At 40.6% G+C, this 6,167-nt stretch overlaps 1 pseudogene; it reads left to right on the plus strand.

Moving 5' to 3' along the window:
• Positions 1-3,768: 3,768 nt before the first annotated feature.
• Positions 3,769-5,223, plus strand: LOC141250742 (uncharacterized; annotated as a pseudogene).
• Positions 5,224-6,167: the final 944 nt, after the last annotated feature.

Consider the following 6,167-nt stretch of genomic DNA (forward strand, 5'->3'; position numbering starts at 1 on the left):
TTCAAGTTCCTAACTCGAGAATATGAGTAGGACAAGCTTACAATGAATAACGGTGTTTGAGTAAGGGGAAACACAATATGTCGAGGGCAAAAATGACTTTTATGGGGGTGTTGACTGACATAATTGAGTTAGAGTATCCATCTCTGCCAATGAAGAAGAATTTAAATGTGACTGGTTTGACCCTACGGATAGTGGCACAAACACTAACACTTGATACAACATGGTGGATGTTAATCATAGACGGAGGTACAATAAATATGAACCATTCTTCTTGGTAGAACAGGCCGACCAAGTTCACTACTTGCCATATCCAAGTAAAAGACGGGATAAAGTAAATTGGTGGGCAATATGCAAGATTAAGGCATGGTCAGAACTTGACATGCCCGAGACAATCATCCCGGTTCCAAGACGACATCGAAGAAAGTCCCCTTATTGTTGAAATAGATGAAGATCCCACAAATTTAATTGATCAGAATGAAGAAGCCAACGAATATGCGTTGCAAATTCCTCTTGTCGAAGAAACAAAAGTTGACTTTCCATCATCAGACGAAGAGGAAGAGGAACTTGACTGATGTAGAGTTCAATGTGTTATATAGATTGTTCATTGTATATGAAACATTCATATTGGATGTGTTTTATTTTAATGTTTTGTAATTAGCTATAGTTCACTTTTGACATTTTAATATACTAAGTTGTTAATTATATTTAAAAGTATCCATTTTAATATTTATGGTTGAAGATATGAAAGGAAAAGGAGGTACGCGTGATCCCACTCGAGCTAGTCGCGGGCGCGGCTGGGGTCGAGGCCGAGACCAAGGACGGGGTAACCCATCCTTGGGCATTCCCGAGAATGAGCCGGTCCAGGATAGTCTGGCAGAGGGCAACCAGGCCGTACTTATTGATCCACGGGCACAGCTGGATGCCCGTGGAAGAGTACTCTGTTATCCAGACCCCAGGGGGTCTATGATGCATGACTTCGGACGAGTCTCTCGTTCTATACGGGAGATCTTCCGGAAATGCTTTTTCTAAACGGTAAGGTCTAGCGGTTTCTGACTTCTGAGGAGATCGATTATTGATGGGACAATTTTAAGGTAATTATTTATCCATTTTTATTTTTAAGATTACACTAATGTACATAAAGCAAACTGAAACATGTTTTTCATGTTTTGCAGAAAGAATATTTTTGGCACGAGACCCAATATAGCGAGGCCTACATCAAGAGTGTATTCTTGAGACACACGATCACAAGGTACGTTGCAAATCTCTCTGTAACGAATGAATTGTTAGGTTTATTCTGTAATTCTTGAGACAAGTGACCAACAGGTACAAGGACGTCATTCATAAGATGAAGACATCTGGCGTGCGACATCAATCTTTGAGTGAGGAGATTTGGGCCGCCTGGAAGGCCTTCTGGGATTCCGAGGAGCAGAAGAAGAAATCCAAAATGGCTCATTTCAATCAGATGAGCGAGCCTGCTGGCGAAGGCACTGGCTTAGTGTGCCATACAGGAGGATCTCGTTCCTTCATGAAACATTTCGACATCATGGTTTGATTTTTAATTTTATTTTGTTTATATAACAAATTTATTTAATTTTCTATCAAACTAATAATTTATATTGTATTTTGTTAGTCCCGAGAGCTCGGTCGCAAACCGAGAGCCACTGAGTTGTACACTCGGACACACACATCCAGGAAGGACAAGGACAAGAGTGTCTTAGTGGACTCGAGGGTTCAGAGAATGACGGTAATTCGTAAACTGATAATATGTTATAAGTTTTTGGTACCTAACTAATATGTTTTTCTCTATTATTGTAGGGTGCGGTTGCCGAGAAGCTTGTTGTTGCATCCCAATCGCCGACCGGAGAGGGCGAGGGATCGAGCATGGATGACGTAGACGACACGCAGCTGTTTCTGGAGATCGAGGGCGTCAACAAGAAGCACTGGGTGTACTGACTCGGTTTCAACGGCCGGTGCGTACATCGATACATCTCGCAGCAAGGCGCATCGAGCCAGCTCATCTCGGCCCAGTTCATCCTCTCAGGTTAACGATGAGGAGGTTCAGTGTCGTGTGCAAGAACTTCAAGCGGAAATGCAAGAAATGCAAGCACAATGGCAAATGCAAATGGAAGCGCAAATGCAGGCGCAAATGGCCGAGTTAGTCCGAGCTGAGGTGGCCAAGCTGATGCCGACCCTTACTCCAGAGTATCGCCCACCACCAGGAGACGACAACAACGACGAGTCATAGTGTTTTACATGTTTCATTTCTAAAACGTTTTTGATTTGTAAGAATTATGTTTGTGATAATTTGTATCTTTGTTTAAAATGACAATTTTGGTTATATTAATGTTAATATTGGACTTTCCTTATAATATCGTGTCCGGATAAACTTTTTATTGAAAACACAAATCTCGCTTTTGTTAATGTTAACGACGGATTAACGACAACGTGGAGACGGATTTGTTACCGAAGAACGATGTCGTGGTGACCCAATAATGATGGATTTTGGGGTGAGATTTGCGATGGATATCCATCGCTACAGAGTAGCTCTCGAGTAAAAAATGGCGACGGAAATCCGTCGCAAAAGCGGTCGCCACAGAGTGGCTTTCGGAGACGGAAATAGCGACGAATTTCCGCCGCTAAAGCGGTCGCCACAGAGTGGCTCCCGGAGACAAAAATAGCGGCGGAAATCCATTGGTAAAGCGGTCTCCATAGAGTGGCTCCTGGAGGCGAAAGTAGCGACGGAAATCCGTCGCTAATTCCGTTGCAGAAAGCGATGGATCAATGCGTCTGTCGGAAATGTTGTTTAGCTACCAATATGAGGACGACGGGCCACATCCATCGCTAACACAAGTTAGCGACGGGTTAGCGTTGATTAGCGACGGAAAAGTCCGTCGCTAATCAACAGTATTATAGTAGTGGAAATGTTGCATGAGTCGCAACAAAGACATTCGGACCAACTATTTTCTAGTATGCTTGATAGAATTCAGCTGTGAATCCATCCGGTCCACACATTTTATTTTTTTAAGAGATTGAAAACGACCTGAGAGATCTCAAAAGGGGATGGTTATGATAACAATATGGAACTGTTGTTGTCGGAAATGATTGATGGCACAATGGAAAAAACTCTCATTTGGGATTGTCGCTTGTTGCGTTAGAATAAATCTCTGCTTAAGATCATGCGTAACTGCTTGAGTGATATCCTTTTGTCTTGAGATGGACAGACTGTCAAGAATTGTGAATCGAGTAATTTGTTATTTGAATTTTCCGAGTTTAGCACAATTATGAAAATACTTCGCATTTTTGTAAGTATAAAGAGCATGATATTCTTTTACTCGTTGTTTCAAAAAATTATGCTGAAGTTGAAAAGTCGATTGTATTTAAACATCTAATTCTAATAATAAACTAAATATCTAATCAATAAGAATATTAAACACAGTGCGATTGAAGATCCTGAAATTAGTAATTTTTAAGAGTTATATTCTATTATGTTTCGATTGAAGATCCTCAAATTTTAATTTGACTTGAAAATAGTAATTTTTTAGACTTATATTCTATTATGCTCCAATATATCAATTCATTTGAGTTATTTGCATTCCTTAACATTCTAAAAACATTACCTTGATACTTGGCTTTATACAATTCATTCAAACTCCACTACTTACCACGTGTCCCCGAGCTGTCACCCTTAGTATCATATACCAAAGGGATACACCAGTTTTCAATTCACTGAAGTAAGGAGAAAGTATGGGTTCTTCCATATTACAGATGATGATGAACATAATAGCACCACCGACAACCATACTATTCTTAATCCTCTTCCTGCCACCCTACTACCTCTATAAATCTCTCCACTCCGCCGTCATCTCCCTCTTCCACCACCACCACCACAACCTCCACGACAAGGTGGTTCTCATCACCGGAGCTTCTTCCGGAATCGGAGAGGTATTATTCTCTCTACTCATTTTCTCACCCTTCTATACGTTCCATGAATTCACTTACCCTCCATGTGTTCAACTCTTCAACACAGCATGTAGCTTACGAGTACGCAAGGAGAGGAGCTCGCCTAGCGCTAATTGCTAGGCGATCCAAACGCCTTCAGACCGTCGCTGCTGCAGCCAATCGTCTTGGCTCGCCAGATGTCGTTTCTATCCCGGCTGACGTGGCAAGCTTACAAACCACCCAACGGTTTATTGCCCAGACCATGACCCATTTCGGCAGATGTAAAGCCTATATCCTCATTCTTATGAACACTTGATTGGTTATCCTCTTATCCATTTCTAATAGTTTTATATGTAATTTAAACAGTGGATTATCTGGTGATCAACGCCGGAAATTGGCCCGGCCTTCATGCTTGAGGATGTTACCGACGTCAAAAACATGGCTCCGGCAATGGTACATTAAACTCGTCTAATGCTACTACTTATATACTGAGTAATTGAATTGATAGGACCGTGTAAAACAATAAAGATTTCAAATTGTTGCAGGAGATTAATTTCTGGGGTGCAGTGTACACAGCACACACAGCACTTCCACACCTGAAAAACAGCAAAGGAAGAATAGTGGCAGTTACTTCATCAGCTGCGTGGTTATCATCACCAAGGCTAGGAATGTACTCTGTAAGTTCTTCATTTTCAGCACCCAAAGCTTCATGATCATGTAAACTCTAGTTTAATCTACTGCCACAACGACAGGCTTCAAAGGCAGCCGGCACTAAGCTTCTTCGAGTCTCTAAGGATAGAGCTCAAAGGAGAGGTCGAAATTACAATTGTAACCCCAGGGGCTAACCGAATCAGAGATGACAAAAGGCAAATTCCTCTCAAAAGACGGCGAGATGGTACTTGATCAAGATCTTAGAGATGTAAGCATCTCATATATGATCAAAACGACATACTGAAAGAGAAACTAATGTGTTGTTATACTTAGGTGCAAGTGAATTTACTGCCAGTACAACCGGTAGAAAGATGCGCAAGGGCAATAGTGGAAAGTGCATGCCGTGGAGATAAGTACTTAACAGTTCCGTCTTGGATGAAACAGACGGTAGTTTGGAAAGCGTTTTTCCCGGAGTTACTTGACTGGTTAAACCGTTTGTTGGTTTTTACGAGCCCTGGGAAACCAGTAGTTACAGCAGTAGGGAAGAAAATATTAGATTTTACTGGGGCGAAGAAACTGCTATACCCCTCTTCTATCCAATCACCAGATCTTCAGAATATTAAATCTCAATAAAGATAGATGTTCTACCTATGTGATGTACAGAATATAAGTTGTAAGTTGTTATGTCATACCTAAGATCATGTTTATCGGTTTTTGGTTTATCGGTTTTTGGTTGGGTGTTCTTTGGTGGGTTCACCTACAATGATTTAAGGGGAAAAAGCTGGTTGTCTAAATTGGTCGATCAAATAACAACCATGGTTACGCAAATATTGTAAAGGGAGGTGTTGGATCGTGGTGACGTAACCGTCACCGACTTAAGGAAGTGAGTGTCACTTTTCTAAATCTACTTCAGCGGAAATATAATATGTAAAAGCTTAACAAGGTATTTATAGTGGAAATCTTAATACCAAATAGTATTGAGTAAAATACACTACCTTCTAGTTCGTCACTAGAAGGATCGTAAACTCACGCACTCTTTTTATTGGATTTCTTGTTCGTTACAAATAGAGAATTCGAACTAACCTAACTCACTCTTCTCTCTCGTACACAAACTCAACCCTTACAAGTGTATGAATCTCTTAACTTATCAGCCTATCTTTTCTTCTTTGTATTTCACGCACGAGGACATAGAAATGTCGTCGTCTATTTAATACTAAATAACTTCGTGTCAAGATACGTATCAATATCTGATCTTGATCTTCTATCGTGTTGGCCTTTGACCGGTCACCCTCAAGCTACCTATCTTTTGCTTTCGAGTATCTTCTCCAAAGATATGTTTGTTTAACATGTTTTAACCGCTTGATTAGATATAATATGTCTTTTTCGTCTGAATATCTTTTCCAAAGATATTCTTATTCAACGTACTTTAACCGCTTGTCTTGGTAGATTTAATCCTTTGTAATCCTTTTATTTGCGTATGTCTTCCTTGACCGATTTCTCATTCCTTAATGTGGAAAATTTTCTTTTCGGTTTTGAAATCGCTTCCCTGATATGGAAAGTTTCCTAGTAAGGAAACT

The sequence above is a fragment of the Phyllobates terribilis genome, unplaced genomic scaffold (genome assembly GCF_046119375.1).
Source record: "Phyllobates terribilis strain yellow unplaced genomic scaffold, ASM4611937v1 Scaffold_6079__1_contigs__length_46960, whole genome shotgun sequence".
NCBI classification, from domain to species: domain Eukaryota; kingdom Metazoa; phylum Chordata; class Amphibia; order Anura; family Dendrobatidae; genus Phyllobates; species Phyllobates terribilis.